The 21,065-nt window shown below is 37.6% G+C and overlaps 1 protein-coding gene across 10 annotated transcripts in view; it reads right to left on the bottom strand.

The window, feature by feature from the left end:
- Positions 1–21,065, bottom strand: part of GRIA4 (glutamate ionotropic receptor AMPA type subunit 4) — a 387,746-nt gene that overhangs the window by 283,181 nt on the left and 83,500 nt on the right. The gene's annotated exons all lie outside the window — the stretch shown is intronic.

Below are 21,065 nucleotides of genomic sequence, written 5' to 3'. Positions count from 1 at the left end.
CTATTCATGAATGGTCTTTCATGACAGGAAGAATCTGATATTATTCAAGAAAAAAAGATAAGTCAATATAGATTAGAATTTTTTTCAAGAGCGTTTTGTAGGCACATGAGTCAGAATGGAACAAGACCAGAGGCAGGAGCACTGGAGAGGAGGAAATGCATTTGTGTACAGAAGAGTTGATGTTGGCTAAAATAATTTGTCCATTGGAATGAATGGAATAGGGAAGTTTCAATATAGAGCTCATCTACCATGTCGGATGCTTGTCAAGGTTGAAATTCCAGCATCAGGCCTGAGCATCTAGATAAAGGTATGCTATCATCAGTGTGTAGACATCTGCTGACAATTATGGGAAAAGGAGAAGAGAGATTGAATGCATGATTATATAGATTCATTGAAACTTTGCCAGCATCTGTCTAACTAATTGTCACATGGGATTTCAGCACTTTTGTTGGCAGTGAGGCTTAAATATGGAAGAAAGTAATTGGACCACATGGGATTGGAAATACTAATAGGAATGATATACTCTGGTTTAGCAAGATATGCCTGACATCAGCGTGCAATTTCCAAAGCAACTGTCTCATTAATTTAAGAAGAGGAGCATGATATGGTAGAATTCTGGAAATATGTTAATCTGAGGTTCAAGTCTTATGCCAGAAATGAGTTGACTCATTCTCCTCTCTCTACGGTTTTGCAATTAATGTGTTACATTGATTCAAAGGTTGTCGAAAATGTTTCTGCTACTATTAGTTATATCATCACCCCAGAGGAATACTTATTGTATCATTGATGTGCAGTCTTCACTTATCACCAGTGTCATATAATAAAACATCACATCTCTAAGCTTTGCTAGGCAGTTTGTGATAATCACAGATTAACAACAGATATTCATACATTCAATAAATATTTTCTGAAGGTCCCACTAGATTTTAGGCATTGTTCCAGGCACTGGGGATAAAATCGTGAATCAGACAATGTTCCACTTTTATGGGTGTTTTTAGTGGTCGAAGGCAAATCATAAGCAAATGAGCATGCCAGATGATGACAAATGTTATGAAGAATAATGTAGCACAATGAGAATGAGGAATATGAGTGGTGCAGGGATAGGAGGGTTGTGTTGTAATTTAATTATGGGTGTATGGTAAGCCTCTTTGACATACTGATGTTGGAGCCTATTGAAGGAGGGGAGCAGGCAGCCATGTGGATATCAACTGGAGCAGTGATTTAGGCAGATAAGATACATGTGTAACACCCTGCTAGATGTAAGGGAAACAAAGAAAAGTCAAAACATAACAACCCTTTAGGAACCTACATTTTGATAGAAGAAATAAAAGGTTATGGTATTTCTTCAGGCAGAATGGGTTGGGAAGCAAAAGTCTAATTAAGAATTCAGCAACCTGTGACGTCAATGTTGGATCCATCTCCAAATGAACAGAAGATTGATAGTTCCTGAAGTTATAGCTTTGTTCCAATTTCAAGATGGGCCTGTGGTATGATTTTGCCCTAGGGAGCAAAACTGATTTGCTGAGCAATTCTATCAACCCCATCCACAGATAATATATGAGTGAAACTGACATCTTGAGATGTGACTATTGTTTATAGTCCTCGTCTATATGCCTGTGCAACACTGGTCTTTCAAATTTCTACTTATTGAATTCATTATTTAGTGGAGGATTAAGACTGTGATTGTCAAGTAAATTGAAAGTATGTTATTTCAAAATTAAAAGGGGAAAAAAAGGAAAGGAGGAGGAAGGAGAGTGGAAAATACCATTATGTGCTTAAAATTTATATATATATACACATATATATATGCAATCTGTTCTCTTTATAAAAATAAATTAAAAAAAAACAAATATGGAGTTTGGAGCATCTGACAAAGGATCCTGGGAAGGGGTTTATTTTCTTGATCCATCTTCAGCATTTGGCACAGGGGTAGGTTCTCAATAAATATTTTCTTTATGCATGGATAATCGAATAAATAGAAAATAAATGCCTAGCATTTAAATGATATTCATGATAATGTTTGTGTCAGTAAGAGCACAAAGGGTAAAGTTCTGCATATATTCTCAAGCAATATGATGTGGTTAAGGGAAGTTAGGGTAACAGCACAGGCAGACCAGACTGACATGGCATATTCAGGAATTGGATCTCTGTCTCTCTCTCTCTCTCTCTCTCTCTCTCTCTCTCAGATTTATTTATTTATTTGAAAGGAAGAGCTACAGAGAGGCAGAGGCAGAGGCAGAGAGAAAGGTCTTCCATCCGCTGGTTCATTCCTCAAATGGCCACAACAGCCGGAGCTGCTTACCCAAAGTTAGGAGCCGTAACTTCTTTGAGGTCTCACGTGGGTGCAGGGGCCCAAGGACTTGGGCCATCTCTACTGCTTTCCCAGGCCATAGCAAAGAACTGGATCAGAAGAGGAGCAGCCGGGACTCTAACCAGTGCCCATATGGGATGCTGGCACTTCAGGCAGCGGCTTTACATGCTACGCCACATCGTTGGCCCATGGCTGGCTCTTTAGTGCAAAGATTTGACACTGACTCCACATATGCATGGCTACCCCTTAAGCAGTAGCAAGTCTGCGAATAGCAATTGCAGCTGCAAAACTAAGGTACCATAATGGCATGTGCAGAGTGAAAAGATCTGTTGTTCATAAATAGGTCTTTCAGCCACACCTGCACATGGATCATAGTTAGATCAGTGTCATTACTAAATATGACAGATGACAATTTTTGGTTCTATGTCCTCATTTTCAAGGTAACTACATTTGAACATTCTCTCTTGTTTTCTCATAGATTAATACAAGAAATTTTCAATGTTTCCATTGCAGTTTAGTTGAGGCGATAGCTCCTTTTATACTGGTATGATTAAATGCACCCCTTCTGTCTCACTGGAAAATAACTTTTATTTTCTTAAAAAAGTTTTCTTTATTTGTTTGAAAGAAAGAGAGAACTTCCATCTGCTGGTTCACTCTGGAAATTGCTGCGATGTCTGGAAATGGGTCAGTCCAAAGCCAGGAGCCTGGAACTCCATCTGGCTCTTTGATATGTAGAACAGGAACCCAAGTACTTGGACAATGCTATGCTGCTTTACCAGGCACATTAGCAGGGAGCTGGATAGGAAGCAGAACCTCTGGAACTTGAACTGCAGCTCCAATATGTGATGCTGGCATTGCAGGTGGTAAATTAACCCACAATCCTACAATACCAGCCCCACAAAATAGTTTTATGTTTCTAGGGAAACAGATTCAAGTCTGAGAGTTCATGAGTGGCCAAGAAAATTAAAATATCTCTAACTCCACCTGAGCTCAACTGAAGCTAAAAGACCACTATCTTGAGACTGCATGATGTACCAAAATAATTTAAAAAGAATTAAGAGCTGGGGCCGGCGCTGTGTCACAGTGGATTAATGCCCTGGCCTGAAGCACCGGCATCCCATATGGGCACCAGTTCGAGACCTGGCTGCTCCACTTCCTGTCCAGCTTTCTGCTATGGCGTGGGAAAGCAGAAGATGGCCTAAGTCCTTGGGCCCCTGCACCCACGTGGGAGACTTGGAAGAAGCTCCTGGCTCCTGGCTTTGGATCAACACAGCTCCAGCCATTGCGGCCATCTGGGGAGTAAACCATCGGATGGAAAACCTCTCTCTCTCTCTCTCTCTTTCTCTGCCTCTCCTCTCTCTGTGTAACTTTGACTTTCAAATAAATAAATAAATCTTTTAAAAAAAATAATTAAGAGCTGCCGTGTTTTCCATTAAATTTCTATAAAAGTATTAGTCCTACTTCAGGCATTATTATAATGTCTGAAACCATGACAATTGAACACTATTATTGCATTAATTATATGTCACATTAATACTATATATTATATTATACCATATTAATATAATTAAATAATATTTTATGGTTTTAGACATCATTAAAAACTTTATTTAAAAGGCTGGCATCATGGGGCCGGTGCTGAGGCGCAGCGAGTTAATACCCTGGCCTGAGCGCTGGTATCTCATATGGGCGCCGGTTCTAGTCCCAACTGCTCCTCTTTCAATCAAGTTCTCTGCTGTGGCTGGGAAAGCAGTGGAAGATGGCCCAAGCCCTTGGGCTCTTGCACCCATGTGGGAGACCAGGAAGAAGCTCCTGGCTTTGGATCGGTACAGCTCCAGCCATTGTGGCCAATTGGGAAGTGAACCATCAGATGGAAGATCTTTCTCTCTCTCTCTGCCTCTCCTTTCTCTGTGTAACTCTGACTTTCAAATAAATAAATAAATCTTTAGGAAAAAAAGAGGCTGGCATTGTGGTGTAACAGGTTGTCAGCATCCTACATGGGCAATGATTCCTGTCCCAGCTGCTCCACTTCTGATTCAGCTCTCTGCTAATGTGCTTGGGAAAGCAGTGGAAGATGGGTCAAGTGCTTGGGACCCTGGGCCCAAAGAGAATACCTGGAAGAAGCGCCTGGCTCTTGGCTTTGGCCTGGCCTAGCCTGAGATGTTGTGGCCATTTAGGGGTGAACCAGCAGATGGAAGATCTCTTTCTCTTTTTCTCTCTCTCAGTAACTCTGCCTTTCAAATTAATCAATAAATCTTGAAAAAAACTTTATCTGTTTGTACATAATATCAATTGTAATGATAAATGAAAAAATGGTTACAGGGTATAAAACCAGTGCCACAGTTAGCAGAAATAGCAACAAGAGTGTCAAATTGTTAAGTCAACAACAGGAGTCACTGTGTACTTACTTCTCAAGTGGGATCTGTCCTTAATGTGTTGTCCAATGTGAAGTAATGCTATAACTAGTACTGAAACAGTATTTTACACTTTGTGTTTCTGTGTGGGTGCAAACTGATGAAATCTTTACTTAATATATACTAAATCGATCTTCTGTATATAAAGAGAATTGAAAATGAATCTTGATGTGAATGGAATGGGAGAGGGAGCGGGAGATGGGAGAAGTGTGAGTGGGAGGGAAATTATGGGGGAAGGGGAAGCCATTGTAATCCATTAACTGTACTTTGAAAATTTATATTTACTAAATAAAAAATTAAAAAAAAAGAAATAGCAAATATTCCTTTTCCTTATTTCTGACAAAACATGGTAGTATACTCATATGTGAGTATACTCATAAGTATACTTAAAATAAAACTCCTCTTTCACAATGGTGCCACTGTTTCCCTATTCACACAGTCCCTAGCATATTTCTTGGCACACAATGCAACCAGATGAAAGTCTTAATTGAATGAGCGAAGGGGTGTTTGAATGAATGGGTGTTACAATGAATGGTTTTCATTGTAAACCATTAAAGTCATCTTGTTAGGCAGCACCCTAGATAGGGAGTATTTCTAAAGATTTATTTATCTATAAATTTATTTGAAAGGCAGAGTTACTGGGGGATGGGAGAGAGAGAGAATCTTCCATCTGCTGCTTCACACCCCAGAGACCCACAATTGCCAGCACTTGGCCAGGCTGAAATCAAAAGCCCGGAACCCCATCCCAGTCCCTCCGTGGGTAGAAGGGACCCAGGTTCTTGGGCCATCATCCACTGGCTTTTCAGGCACATTAACAGGAAACTGGATTGGAAGCAGTTGAGTTGGGACTCTAATCTTTACTCAATTATGGAATGTGGGAGTCTCAAGATAAGGCTTAAAGTGCTGTGCCACAATGCCCTCCCTCTCCAGGTAGGTAGTATTTCATGCAGGTTGTCAAGCATTGGGTCCTTCTCCTCTGAGCGCTTGCATCTTACCTATCATCAGAGCCCTCTTGTCTTTGCACCTCTTTCCCTCCTCTCAGCTCTGCCAATGTTCTTTTTAGACTGATTTTAGCCTTAGCTTTTTTTTTGTGGCTATAAGTTGAGAGTCCTAATGTTGTAGGCAACATTGATGAGTATGTGTGTTGCATTTGGGCATTTTTTCTGGAGAAAGAAAGCGGGTTGGGGGGAGAGGGAGAGAAACAGAAGTGAAAGTGAGCATGCCTATAGCTTTTAGCAGCTTTTCAAAGGCAGGTTAAGAATCACCTTTGGTGTGGCCAAGATTGCAGTATAGCAACAGGATGTTCAAAGTCATGGGGGAAAATAGATAGTTAATAAGAAAAGGGGATATGAATGGGTGACAGAGCTGTGGGAGTTTCGCACAGAGAAGCCCAGGAGTCCAGCAGAGACTGAGCGGGTCCATGCAGAGGGAGCAAAGAGTGACAGCGGTGCAACAGAGGTGTGGTGGAGAAGCCCAACGGTGTCACAACCCCTCTTCCCCCAGTGGACCGGGTGAGAGACAAGATCATGAGTCCATGGAGCTGTGGTTAATAGTGGCTGGGTGAGCTGGGTCTACTGTGTTTGAAGTTCCAAGGGGGAAGAACAAGGGAATAGACACAGAAGTTGGGCATATCCCTGTCCATCCATGTCTCCCCACTTCCTCCTAACTGGACCTGTAGCCAAATGGGAGAAGCCATATTGTCTGTTTACATCTATGAATGTAAATAGGGTGCTATAGCATTTGCCTCCTGTGCACATGTCCATCAATTGCGGGGGCCACTTCACAAAACCCCCCACCTGGGAATGAGGATCACAACATTTCATAGTAATTTCCCCCCACCACCATGCAAGCTGTACAACAGGGAGAAGTTCTAAACATTGAATTCTCTGGCTCATTTGATACACCAGAGCATGGCCCAAGTAGACAGGGCTTAACACACCAGAGTTTTCCTATCTGGCCCCATCACCATTCAGAAGTGAGCAGGACTCTGAGAGGTGGGGCTGCCTGTTTCCACTGGCAATGTACAGACACATAGCAGCTCATAGCAGAGGAAATCTCGCCACAAGTGCCAAGATACATATTAAAGATAAAAGCAACCAGAAATGCCAAAAAACAAAGGAAAAAACCTTGACAAGAGTAAGGAAGACAGTAAGAGCCCCAGAAAGGAACACTACATTTCCTCTTCAATAGTAGAAGCTGGGGCCAGCGCCCTGGCTCATTTGGCTAATCCTGCGCCTGTGGCTCTGGCACCCTGGGCTCCAGTCCCAGTTGGGGCTCCAGGTACTAGTCCCGGTTGCTCCTCTTCCAGTCCAGCTCTCTGCTGTGGTCCGGAAAAGCAGTGGAGGATGGTCCAAGTGCTTGGGTCCTCGCACCTGCATGGGAGCCCAGGAGGAAGTACCTGGCTCCTGGCTTTGGATTGGTGCAGCGCCGGCCGTGGCGGCCACTGGGGGAGTGAACCAATGGAAGGAAGACCTTTCTCTCTGTTTCTCTCTCACTGTCTATAATTTTCTCTCTGTCTCTCTCTCATTGTCTAACTCTGCCTGTCAAAAAAGAAATAATAATAGAAGCTAAAGAAGAGATCGAGGATGTGCCAGAAACAGAATTGAGAAAATAAGTCGTCAGATTACTTAGAAGCAATCAGAAATAAATTCATGATCTAAATGAAAAAAAGAACTAGAAGACAATATCTGTAAATAACAGAGTCAGATCAAACACAAGAAGAAGATCAGGTAACTGAAAAACACGGGTGGAGATCTGCAAGATTCTATCAAATGACCCAATATACAAAGCCTAGAAATTCCAGAAGGCATCAAAACAGAGAAAGGATTAGAAGGCCTTCTTAATGAAATAATAACAGAGAACTTACTCAGTCTGGAGAAAGAAAGAGACATCCAAGTACAGGAAATACATAGAACTCCCAATAGAAATGACCAAAAAAGATCCTCACCTTGACACACAGTGGCAAAGCTTTCCTCAGTAACATATAAAGAAAAGATCCTCAAATGTGCACAAAAGAAACGACAAATTACATTCAGAGGAAACCCAATTAAACTCACCCCGGACTTCTGATCAGAAACCCTACAGGCAAGGAGAGGATGGCAAGACATTCTCCAAGTCCTAAAAGAAAAAAACTGTCAACCCAGAATACTGTACTCTGCAAAACATTCATTTATGAATGAAGGAGAAATAAGGATCTTTCACAACAAATAGAAATTGAAAGAATTTGTAACTATTTGCCTAGCCCTACAAAAGATGCTCAAAGATGTGCTACACAAGAAACACAGAAATAGAAGCATTACTACAAAAGTAGATGAATACAGAAAATTATTCAGCAAAAGAACAAATGAAATCCAAAGTACATAAACAGAACTATTTATGGAAACATGGCAGGTCAAAGTTGGTACTTAATAATAGTCACACGGAATGTAAATGGTCTCAGCTTCCCAGTTAAAAGACACAGACTGACTGAATAGATTTAAAAATACAACCCATCTATTTGCTGCCTACAAGAAACACATCTCACCAACAAAGATGCAAGCAGACTGAAAGTGAAAGGATGGAAAAAGATAATATCCATGCTAACAGAAACCAAAGAAGAGCTGGTGTGGCCATCCTAATATCAGACAAAATAGACTTTAACATAAAAACCATTAAGAAAAACAATGAAGGACACTATATAATGATCAAAGGATCAATTCAACAGGAAGATGTGACTATTATAAATGTAAATGCACCTAACTACAGGGCACCTATATACAGAATTGTTAAAAAAATTTAAAGGGAGATATAAACTCAAATACAGTAGTAATAGGGGACTTCAATACCCTACTTTCAGCAATGGAAAGATCAATGAGACAGAAAATCAACAAGGAAACAACAGAGTTAATTGACACTATAGACCAAATAGACGTGGCCGTTATCTACAGAACCTTCCACCCTACAGCCAAAGAGTATACATATTTCTTTCCAGTACATGGAACTTTCTCTAGAATTGAACACATGCTAGGCCATAAAGCAAGTCTCAGCAAATTCAAAAAAAAAATCAAAGTCATACCATGCATCTTCTCAGACCACAATGCAATGAAGCTGAAAATGAACAACTCAAGAATCTCTAAATCATATATAAACACACAGAGAATGAACAATATGTTCCTGAATGAACAGTAGGTCACAGAAGAAATCAACAGAGAAATCAAAAAATTTCTGGAACCAAATGAGGAAGAAAATACAACACACCAAAATTTGTGAGATACAGCAAAAGCAGTGTTAAGAGGAAAGTTTATAGCAACTGAAGAAACTGGAAAGAATCAAGAAATCAAGAAACTGGAAAGGCACCAAATAAATGAACTATCTATGCACCTCAAGGATCTAGAAAAACAACAGCAAACCAAACCCAAAATTCTTCTTCCAATTCTTCTCAACTATTCAAAACAATTGAAAGAGAGGGAATCCTCCCAAATTCTTTCTATGAAGCCACCATCATTTTAATTCCTAAATCCAGAAAAGATGCAACAGAAAGAGAAAACTACAGACCAATTTCCCTGATGAACATAGACAAAAAATGCCTTAACAAAATTTTGGCCAATCGAACTCAGCATCACATCAGGAAGATCACTCACCAGGACCAAATGGAATTTATCCCTGGTATGCAGGGATGATTCAACATTTGCAAATCAACGTGATACATCACATTAACAAACTGCAGAACAAAAACCATATGATTACCACAATAGATGCAGAGAAAGCATTTGATAAGATACAACACCCTTTCATGATGAAAACTCTAAGCAAATTGGGTATAGAAGGAACACTCCTCAACATAATCAAGGCAGTTAATGACAAATCCATGGCCAGTGTCCTATTGAGTGGGGAAAAGTTGGAAGCATTCCCACTAAGATCTGGAATCAGACAAGGATGCCTACGCTCACCACTGTATTCAACATAGTCCTGGAAGTTTTATCCAGATCCATCAGGCAGGAAAAAGAAATCAAAGGGATTCAAATTGGTAAGGATGAAGTCAAACTATCCTTATTTGCAGATGATATGATTATATATGTAGGGGACCCAAAAGACTGCACTAGGAGACTAGTGGAACTCATATAAGAGTTTAGTAAAATAGCAGGATATAAAATCAACACACAAAACACAACAGCCTTTGTATACATAGATAATGCCACGGCTGAGAAAGAACTTCTAAGATCAATCCCATTCACAATAGCTACAAAACAAATTAAATACCTTGGAATAAATTTTTAACCAAGAATGTCAAAGATCTCTATGATGAGAACTACAAAATTTTAAAGAAAGAAATAGAAGAAGACACAAAAAACGGAAAAAACCTTCCATGTTCATGGACTGGAAGAATCAATATCATCAAAATATCCATTCTACAAAAAATAATTTACAGATTCAATGCAATATCGATCAAAATACCAAAGACATTCTTCTCAGATCTAGAAAAAATAATGCTGAAATTCATTTGGAAACACAAGAGATCTTGGATAAGCTAACGATCCTATACAACAAAAACAAAGGCATCACAATACCAGATTTCAAGACATACTCAAGGCTGTTATAATCAAAACAGCCTGATACTGGTTACAAAAATAGGTGGATAGACCAATAGAACAGAACAGAAATACCATAAATCAATCCAAGCATCTACAGCCAACTTATATTAGACCAAGGAGCTAAAAACATTCCCCGGAGCCAGGACAGTCTCTTCAACAAATAGTGTTGGAAACAATGGATTTCCACATGCAGAAATATGAAGCAGGATCCCTACCTTACACCTTACACAAAAATCCATTCAAAATGGACTAAAGACAGAAATCTATGACTGAATACCATCAAATTATTAGACAGCATTGGGGAAACCCTGCAAGACATTGGCACAGGCAAAGTTCCTGGAAAAGACCCCAAGGCACAGACAATTAAAAAAAAATTAACAAATGGGATTACACCAAATTGAGAAGCTTCTGTACAGCAAAAAACAGCCAGGAAAGTACAGAGGTAAATGACAGACTGGGAGAAATTATTTGCAGATCATGCAACTGATAAAGGATTAATAACCAGAATATATAAAGTGATCAAAAAACTCAACAACAGCAACACAAACAACCAAGTCAAGAAATGGGCAAAGGACTTAAAGAGATATTTCTCAGATGAGGAAATCCAAGTGGCCAACAGACACTGAAGAAATGTTCAGATCACTAGCCATCAGGGAATGCAAATCAAAACCACAATGAGGTTTCACCTCACCCTAGTTCGAATGGCTTTCATACAGAAATCAACAAACAACAAATGCTAATGAGGAGGTTGGGAGAAAGATACTCTAATCCACTGTTGGTGGGAATGTAAACTGGTAAAACCATTATGGAAGATAGTTTGGAGATACCTCACAAATCTGTATATAGACGTACCATATGACCCAGCCATCCCACTCATTGGAATTTACCTGAGGGAAATTAAATTAGCAAATAAATGAATTATTTGCACTCACATGTTTATTGCAGCTCAATTCACAATAGCTAAGAGTCATGGAATTAGTCTAAATGCCTGTCAATGGAGGCCAGGATAAAGAAACTATGGGAAATGTACTCTATGGAATACTACACAATGGTTAAAAAAATCCAATCATTTGCAACAAAATAGATGAATCTAGAAACATCACACTTAGTGAAATAAGCCATTTCCAAAGGAACAAATTCTGTATATCCTCCCTGATCTGTGATGACTAAAAGTGCATCTAAAAGGAAACCTGTAGAACTGAAATGGACACTACAAGAAGCAATTCCTTGAATAGCCCTTGTCTTGACTGTCGAGGAACAGTTTATTATTTCATTTTTTAATTTATCTTTTTTTTCTACTTAATACCATTGGTTGAACTCTTTACTTAACATAGAATTAATCATAGGTGTATTAAGTCAATTGAAAATAGATCCCAGTTAAAAATAAGAGTGGGAATGAGAGATGGAGGAACTGTACAGTTTGGCATACATTCACAGGGACTTACCCCTAAGCGTAAAGCTAAAAACTTGCCATGGTACTCCAAATCCCATTAAGCAAGGTGGTACTTAATCCCATCTTAGGTGATAAAGTGATAATATTAAGTGTGGAATTGATGATATAGATATGATTATGTGTCAAAGGGATCACATAAATAAGACCAAGTGTCTGGTAATAACAATAGATAGAATTAAAAAGGAGAGAAAGTTCAAACATGGGAAGCAGTCCACACAACAGACTCATAGAGTGACAAACAGCACTAACAGCACTCTGACCTCAGAATCAGCCTCTAAGGCATTCTGGTCTGGTTGAAAATCCAAGAGCATTTCAGGCATGGAAAGCTGAGACATAGTGGCAAAAAATGTTCTGCATGAAGGATCTCTATGAGATGCAGTGGAAAGAAGGGTCTATCAAAGAAGGATGTACTTTCCTTTGAAGGGAGGAGAGAACATCCAATTTGTATATGGCCCTGTCTAGATTAAGATGGAATTTGTGGACTCAAAAGGCTTCTATAGCCTTGGCAGCTCATGTCAAAAGCCTTGGGTGGTCATTACCGTCCAAAAAAAGGTGTTAATTGTTAAATCAACAAAAAGAGTCACTGTGCACTTACTCCCCATGTAGGACGTTTGTCCTTAATGTGTTGTACTATGAGAAATATTTGTAAAACTTGCTCTCAATCAGTACCTTATACCTGGTGTGTGTGTGTGTGGGGGGGGTGCAAATGTTTGAAATCTTTACTTAGTATAGAGTTGGTCTTCTGTATGTAAAGTTAATTAGAAACAAACCTTGATGAAAAATGGGATGGGAGAGGGTATAGGAGGTAGGATGGGAGTGGGGGAGGGAGGGATGGAATGGGGGAGCGAACCACTATATTCCTAAAAGCTGTACCTATAAAATTTGTATTCATTAAATAAAAGCCTTTTGCAAAAAAAAAAAAAAAAAAAGAACCACCTTTAAGTTCCTTTACTCACCTGACCAAAAAAGTCACTAATTGTTCACTTTAAGCACCTTTTTTCATTTATTTAGTAGAATATAAGGTAACAATTATACTAGAAAATAGGAACAATAGCTATTTTAGAATGTGAAATATGTTATGAATGAAATTCTATTATCTCTTGGATACTGCAGTTTGTGCAGAATAAACTTTAAAAACTTTTATTGTGTGTAAACACTTCAATTAATTAAATTTTAACAAGAAGTGGTATCCAGCAAGCTATATAGTGCTAGTTATAGTGCTTACTATATTATATAAAATACTATTGTTAAATTTTAAACTCTTTTTTTTTTTTTTTTTTTTTTTGACAGGCAGAGTGGACAGTGAGAGAGAGAGACAGAGAGAAAGGTCTTCCTTTGCCGTTGGTTCACCCTCCAATGGCCGCCGCTGCAGCCGGCGCACCGCGCTGATCCTGGCAGGAGCCAGGAGACAGGTGCTTTTCCTGGTCTCCCATGGGGTGCAGGGCCCAAGCACCTGGGCCATCCTCCACTGCACTCCCTGGCCATAGCAGAGAGCTGGCCTGGAAGAGGGGCAACCGGGACAGAATCCGGCGCCCCAACCGGGACTAGAACCCGGTGTGCCGGCGCCGCAAGGTGGAGGATTAGCCTATTGAGCCACGGCGCCGGCTCAAATTTTAAACTCTTTTAATAGACAATTTATGTTAATGCTTACCGAATGTGTTTAGGAAGCCCATAAATATAATAACTATATACAACAGAGCTTTATTTATTTTATTTGCATATTTACAATAAATGGTTAATTTATCTGATAACTAGGCACAAAGGCTTTGTTGTTGTTGTTGTTGTTGTTGTTGTTGTTGTTATGCTACGTGGTATATGTTAGACTAGAGATATAATTAGAACTGCCCTTGTCCTTAAGGTCATGATCCAATGAAGAGATAGGCAATGGCAATACAGAGTGAGAAATCTTCCTCTGAAGGCAATTCTGAGTCACTGTGTGAGCCATGCTTAAGTGCCTTACATGTACGGGGGGGACTATGGAAAGCTTCAGAGCAGATGTAATTTCTCTGTTGACCAGTATGATTAAATCAGACTCACAGGCGTTAGGATGGAATGGATGTGGCCAGGTGTGGAGGCAGCTGATACAAATGTCCAGAGATGATGGAAAGGTAAATGCCTTCAGGAAATTGAAGAGTGCTCAGGGAGAACTGAAATTTGCTTGGGGATAAACTGAAATCCCAAAGCATTGTCTTTCATGCCATTTAAAAGAGTTTTCTTGTCCCTTACTCAGAAGGCAATGGGGATCTACTGAAGACTTAGACAAGGAGATGAAAACTGACTGTTCGACAAATAATAATACAATACCTGAAGTATTTGTATGTCAGTATCTTGCTGAAATTAGTCTGAATGCTCAGGGCACTAGAATTTGGTTTTCATAATCTTCAGATTTAAGGAATGACTTCTGGCCAAGAAGTAAGTTTAAATAAAAAACTAAATTCTCATTTTTTGTCAAATAAACATTCCCCTAGCAAACAAATATGGCAGTAAAGAATAAAGCACGTTAAGACTGTTCTCCAAACACAGTCATAGATGGGTTCTTTTCAGGTTAGGAAAGAAACAAGGATTGACTAATATTGTTTAGAAAAGGCCACCCTTTCCAAATCAGAATGATGGGACGCTGAGTAGCAGACACTGACAAAACGGAGAAATGACTGAGTGGATTGCAGATATAAAAGCTTTAGAGTAGATCTTCTCAAAAAGAAAACCAAACCAACACATAAAACTGAAGAGGTCAAATACAGGCTCTGCAAGGACAATATACAAGTAGCGAATGTTTAGTTAATTTTTTTCTAAAGCTTTTCTGTTCAAATCAAACAGTGCTTTGGCATATTAAAGGTGAACTAGAGTCTGCAGGGAATGATAGTGGAAAAAAGGTGTGAAGTTAGGCAAGATCTTGGGTTCAGATCTTTTATTTAACTAGCTAGGTATGCTTGGGCAAGTTGCATTGTTAAGTTTAGTTCCCAATTTCCAGATTTCCTTACAGGCAAGTTCTCCATCACTGGTAATTATTTCTATTGTTATTAACCAAAATAATAAAATCACATTACCTTTCTCTCTGTCTCTCTCTCTCACTATCCACTCTGCCTGTCAAAAAAAAAAAAAAAAAAAAAAAAAAAAAAAAAAAAGAAGATGGCCCAAGTCCTCGGGCCCCTGCACCATGTGGGAGACCTGGAAGAAGTGCCTGGTTCCTGGCTTCGGATTGGCACAGCTCCAGCCGTTGCAGCCATTTGGGGAGTGAACCAGCAGATGGAATACCCCTCTCTGTCTTTCCCTCTCACTGTCTCTAACTGTACATCTCAAATAAAATAAGTAAAAAAAATTTATTTTCAGAAATCCCAAATCTCTACCAATGTTTTCCACTTCCCATAGCAAGATGCCATGTGAAACATGTATTAAGCATGAATATTAAACAGATGCAGGAATGGAATCTTAGATGTGAATTAAACAGGTGCAGGAATGGAATCTTAGATAAGAATTATTTCCTGACATGCACAGAATTCAGTTTGCAAGAAAGAAAATTGCAAACCTTATCATTAGTCATAGTTTTATTCTACTTTTTTAAAATTAGGGCTTGATTTGACCTTGGTTCTTTATTTTTATAACATCTTACTACTGTTTCAAAATATTAAAAGTAACAATCTACTAATAACAGAAAAAGGTGTGGACAAAATTGAGGCTTTTTATGACAAACTCTCAGTGAGGTCTGAAATACTGATCAAGTTATTTAATAGCAGACTGACAAGAATCCAGACTCTTGTGTATTTTTTTCTGAAAATAGCAATATGCAAAATGTCATAATTTTCTTTGCATTCTTCAGGCCTATTTACATCACTGATGCTCAAAAGTTGCATCATTTAACTGAAATAGAAAATACAAAAACCTTTTAGTAATTTATATTAAATTGTTTGCATTACTTCATATATGAAAAAATTATCCAATGTGTATCAATTTTGAGATCACTGTATTTTTCATAAATGCAAACCATATATGATTCCAATGTCTCCATTTTCAGAATGCCATGAGTTACTAAAGAGTTGTATGAAATCATATTTAGAAAATGGCTATCTTTTAAATTTTTTTTTATTTTGAAAGTCACAGTTAGGGAGAGGGAGATACAGAGTGAGAGAGAGAACTTCATTGGCTGGTTTACTCCCCAGATGACCACAATGGCCAGTGGGGGCCAGGCTGAAGCCAGGAGCTATGAGCTTCATTTGGGTCCCCCATGTGGGTTTCAGGGGTCCAAAACTTGGGCCATTGTCTGTGGCTTTTCCCAGGCCACTAGCAGGAAGCTGGATGCACAGTGGAACAGCCAGGACACAAACCAACACCTACATGGGATGCCAGCATCACAGACAGTGTCATGATGCTGGCCCCACAAAAAGGCTATTTTGGGCTTAACAATTAAATGAATATAGTGTAATCTATCCTTTTTATGTAAGTATCAAGGAGAGTATGCTCAGATAACTTATTCTCCTGTCTGATTATATAACTTGTTCATTTTAGAAAACGTTACTTCCCTCCAGTCACAGGGGTGGAACAACAGAAGTGTGGAGCGGTGGCACATGTTTTCTTGGTACTTAACTTGTCCCAGGTCGTATCACATCTTTTTAGTACTAAGTTCCGTGATAGGAGCTCCACTGGAGTCTGAGTGTTCCTGGTAATGTTTGTTCTGTTGCTTGAAAATTCAGAAATAATTAAAAAATTCTCATTGTAGTTTATGGGTTTTATATTTTAAAGAGTAAGTGAATACATTTTGTACTTTATAGATCTGACACATGGGAGGTACTCAGTAAACATAGATTATTTTTCAATATATTTTCATCATTGTCATCAATGTGATCATCAACAGCATCAAATTTATATATTCCCTAAAGCCAGTTATATCCTGAAGATCATGCATCTATCAAATAGGTCTGCACCATAGGATTCATGTATTATTCAGTTTGTATTGACTTTAGTTACTCTCTTTAATGTATGATTTTATAACCTAGCAATATGTATTTCTGTATTTAATATTTCATAAGTGTTGGCTTTTAAAAATGTACTTTAGTGGTGGGCACTGGAGAATAAGTTAAACTGCTGCTTGGGATGCCTGCATTCCTTATCAGAGTGTCCGTTCAAGTCCTAGCTCCCCAGCTGCTGATACACTTTCCTGCTACTGTGCCTGGGAGGTAGTTTCTAATGATTCTCTAATAACTTCACTTTATTAAAAGTTAGTGCTATCTGAGTTTTTTAAAAATCTCTGCAAAACATCATACAGATCTCCAGCTTTGGTAAGAAAATGGATACCATGGTGTATGAGTGAATAGTCTCAAAGATCAGAGATATACAGGAACATACCTTTGCATTTCAAATATTCACATGTCCCTGCTATTTAAGCATTTTAATCACAGAATTAATGAGACTATTGGGAGGTAAGCTTTACCTACACCCCTAGTCCCTTCATTTTCAGTGCCTATTCTAGTCATATCTTTTCTGTTAACAGGCCAGGGCAGATATTCTCTCTGACAGTTATTAAAAGTGACACTATCAGTGATACTTAATTTCTACCAGGATGTAAGTGACTGGTTAACACTTAAAATATTGAGCCATACATAGCAAACTTAATCACATATGTTTTGTAAACCACTAGATTATTCAATCTGTCCACTGTTAGCTCCTTAAAAATTAGAGAAACTTTCATAAGTAAGTGGTCAAGAGCTAGGTTAAGAAAAATGATATGAACTCTGAAACATAAGGGAGAGGTAAGAATAAGCTTACTTATGTAGAAGCAGTTGAAGCTGCCCTGGAAATCAAGGTATATTTCCTTTCTGTTTGGCAGAAAAGTCATCAGATCAAGAGGGATGGAGACATTGCAATTCTTCTTTCCCTCTTTCTTACTTAAAAGGAAGAGAGATTAAAGTACAGATACAAATAGGAAATTGTAATAAAATGATTTTTGTGGCCTTCCAGGACTAGCAGAAAGTTGTCCTAGATAAGGGAGCTAGCTAAGATATAAGAATAAACACTAATTAAAAACTTGTGACCCAGGAGCTGCTGGCAGGAGATGGCTTTTCAGTGGAAATGGGCTAAGCTTCAAAGTAAGAAGTATTTGGGCTTCCCAGTATCTGCTGGTTCCAACATCATGAGTTCCAATTCCTAGAGAGGCTGGACTTTGAACTACAATGTTTTGCATTGACTGTTCTAAATGGATTATATTACACGGTTTGCTGACGCTGAGGAAAACGAGAGGGAATAAAACTCTACAAAGATGCAGCTACACCTGTCATTTTCATTGGAAATCTAAATGCCTTGTCCAAAACTTTTTTTTAACTTACTCTTATAAATGTGGTCCCATTTTGCTATCTAAAAATATAATCTACTTCTGTAAAGGATAGTAATGCCTGGCTAATAAAATTTGCAATCTCCTTAAGAAAATAATTATGACATGATAATTTTAGAGGTGTGCTTATAGAAAGTGAAGCACACTGCTGGGTTTAACTTGTACAAAATTCACTTCAATTCACAATCAAGTGATTTTACAGCAGAACTAAGTCTCCAAGTTCTGGATCATAAAAATGGTCAGAAGGAATGTATACAACTCACCATACTTTCCTGCTCCACTGAAAAAAGACTGAGGAGGATAGACTTTTGCTGTTACATTACTTACCCTACATTTACTCAAAGAAGAAAACTAATGTGTTTTGTTTACCTAAAATAATGTATCATTCATATGATTTTATTTCATCAGTTGAAATGAAGCAAATTCTTTCATCTAAACCAATGTCTGAGACAGAACGTTAGGATTACATAGTTGCTACTGACACATGGTGTAACCAAGAGCAGATGATGCTATCTTTGTGTTCTTCATATGCTTAATATTATTGATAAAACTAATAATCAAATAACATCTTGGAGTCACAAAACTTATCATATTCTCATGTTAGTCTCCTCCTAAACATTCTGTTCAGCATTTCCTCACTCCAAGAATATGGATGCATTTCCATTTCTTCTCTATCTTTTGCTTTCCCAGTTTTTCTCTTTCCACTAAACCTTTATGATTTCATTTTCTCTCTGTTGTGTTTTTAATAAGGATATGGTAGTGAATAACTTTGTAAGGTCTAAAATTCTACTCAAAAGTGAGTAGTTTGCGAAGGATTGTGGTAATCACTCAAGGATTTTTAAAAAATATTTTATTATTCACAGCACAAATGTAGTAGGAAATGATACCAAATATTCTCATGAACAGCAAATAAAATAGAATAATTTATATATAAAAGATAATTTGATAAAAATATTCCATAATTGATTTACAAATTAATATTTGAGGAAGTGTCTAGAAAGTCATATATTCTTTCATATTGGAAAGTAGCATTTCTTTGACTTTCAGAAGTCTTGGTTTTATTCTTAGATTTGATTTTAAGTAAATTTTATCTATTAACATCTACTTATCAAAAATAAATTTTTCAGATTTTAAGACACCAAAAATACTAGTCATTTGCTGCCTCAGATTAACATTAGCTATGCCAAGAGGAACATGAGATTCTTTCAAAAAACTCATAGAAAAATCTGTATTATGAAACACTGCATAAATTTCAAAATTTATACCAAAATAAAACTAGTATTTCCTCATGTATTAATTTTTATTAACACTGCATTGTTTGAAGGAGGATCATACATATGACATGCTAAAAAATCAAGTTTTATGCAAATTTAAAATATATTATTAAATATAGTTGAATTAATACATGAAAAATTCACACATATTTAATGCATACAGAGAAAACACTGGATTTTCTCATTCCTTTTACTAGCACTGTATCTTAAATGCTACAACCTTAGGTTAGCAATTTAATTCCTTAGAATTTGAAGACTAGAAAAATCTAGGACTACCATTATTATAAATTGGTTATAGATTCCTAAAATTATTAATATTATAAGATATATTTTTCTCCTCTGAGGAGAATGTATTTGACCTATCAAAGATAATGGATGGCTCATGGGATATGTCTATATAATGAGTGAAGGTTTTGTCACTGCTCACACCAAGAGTATACATCATCCCTTCAAGCATCTGGCTTCTGCTAAAGACAACTACATCTCTGGTTCAGATCATTCATTATTATGAAGGTAACTGTCATTTCCTAGAGATTCGTATTGGGGTTCCAAGTTCTGCTCTTTAAGTTGAAGGGTTGCTTAATTAATCATTGGAGTCAACTACTGCACTGGGTTAAAATAAGACTGTGAAACAGCAAGAATCTAAGTATGACTGCTTTTCTTACACAAGGTTAAGTAATGTCCACAGCTGGAATTTTAAATAAGCAAGGCTGACCATACCTTTATCCAACAAATGAGCTGGTGGCTATCTGCTTAAATTACACTGCTAAATACTAAAATACTGCCTTCTTGAAACAATGAAAGAACAGAGCTTGCTCACATACTTGAAAATTTATGTTATCTAAATTCTGATTTCAATCATCATCTTTTCAGGAGCAATAATAGATCAATGATCTATAAGAAAGATAATTATTCTTTACTTCAACAAATATTTACTGAGAATATTCTGTTTGCTTAGACCAGTACTATCCAACAGAAACGTAATGTGAAACACATATGTAATTTCTAGTATATAAACACATATGTAATGTCTAATAGCCATATTAAACAAAAAGTAGATGAAATAGCTTTTAATCACTTTATATATAACCAAATATATCCAAAATATTGCCATATAACATGTAAACAATAAAAATTATTAATGATATATTTTCCATTTTTTTTCAAGCTAACTCCTCAAAATTTGCTGTGTATTTTACACATTTCAATTCAGGTTGGTCACATTTCAAGTGCTCAGTATTTACATGTGGCTCATATAGCTAGCACATTTTGGATGTAATGTGATTTAATAATGAACCAAAGTACTTGACCTCATAGAACTTTTGTTTTAGACACACAGATGTTTGGTCATTGCGTGATACAAACATCCATGTTTTGTAGAAGCTTCTAACTGAACCAAATTTCATCTTGATCTTCTCTAAGTCCTGGTTCCCAAAGGTTTAAAAGGAAATATCATAAATAGAGGAAAATAGTAAACAATTCACACTATTTCATCTCCTATCTCTTTCCAGATTTAAGGCCACATCCCTCTGTAAATAGAAAATCAGAATTTTACTGAAGTCTCTAATGTTAGAGATAAGCATACACAAAAGCACAATTTCACAACATAAAAATTCTATTTGCTTTACAATACTGTGATTGCAATTACTCAACTATTGAGTCACATGAATTCAAGGATCACATTCTGTTCTTTTTATATCACATTTTAAATAATTCTGGTC

This window comes from Oryctolagus cuniculus, chromosome 1 (genome assembly GCF_964237555.1).
Source record: "Oryctolagus cuniculus chromosome 1, mOryCun1.1, whole genome shotgun sequence".
NCBI classification, from domain to species: domain Eukaryota; kingdom Metazoa; phylum Chordata; class Mammalia; order Lagomorpha; family Leporidae; genus Oryctolagus; species Oryctolagus cuniculus.
This window is presented reverse-complemented; position numbering and strand designations above follow the sequence as displayed.